Consider the following 504-nt stretch of genomic DNA (forward strand, 5'->3'; position numbering starts at 1 on the left):
CAAACCTATCCAGATTTCGCACCAACGGGATATTCATAATGGGAGAAAGCCAAAGGTTCAACACATTTTATCCACATATCGCCATATGCAAAATCGAGTGCGAAACGGGTTTCCCCCCAAATTCAAATAAGACGAAAATTCAGATCAGTCCAGGGCGGCCATTTTGTTCATTTCACTGTGCACCAAGTTTAATCACAAAACTACACTAAAACTGATAGAATACCCCTCAAATGTGAATACTACGGAGAGCCCATGATATACACGTCTGATACGTACCGCCATCTTGACGCAGAGGCCGAAACTGGTGATGTAATCGGCTGTCAACAACTCGGATGAAATTTCAGCCCGCCGCCCGCGAAAATGTTGTCCTTAGCAACGGCGTTGCTATGGACGGCGGAGTGATACGCTCTGCAAAGAAAACTCGTTCGAAAAGCGTTCGATTCAGTACGTGGCTTTCCGGCTGTGACGTAGTAACTATTTTCCCGCCAACCTTTCAGCGTTGTC

This window comes from Branchiostoma belcheri, unplaced genomic scaffold, assembly GCF_001625305.1.
Source record: "Branchiostoma belcheri isolate BF01 breed outbred unplaced genomic scaffold, Haploidv18h27 scaffold60, whole genome shotgun sequence".
NCBI lineage: Eukaryota > Metazoa > Chordata > Leptocardii > Amphioxiformes > Branchiostomatidae > Branchiostoma > Branchiostoma belcheri.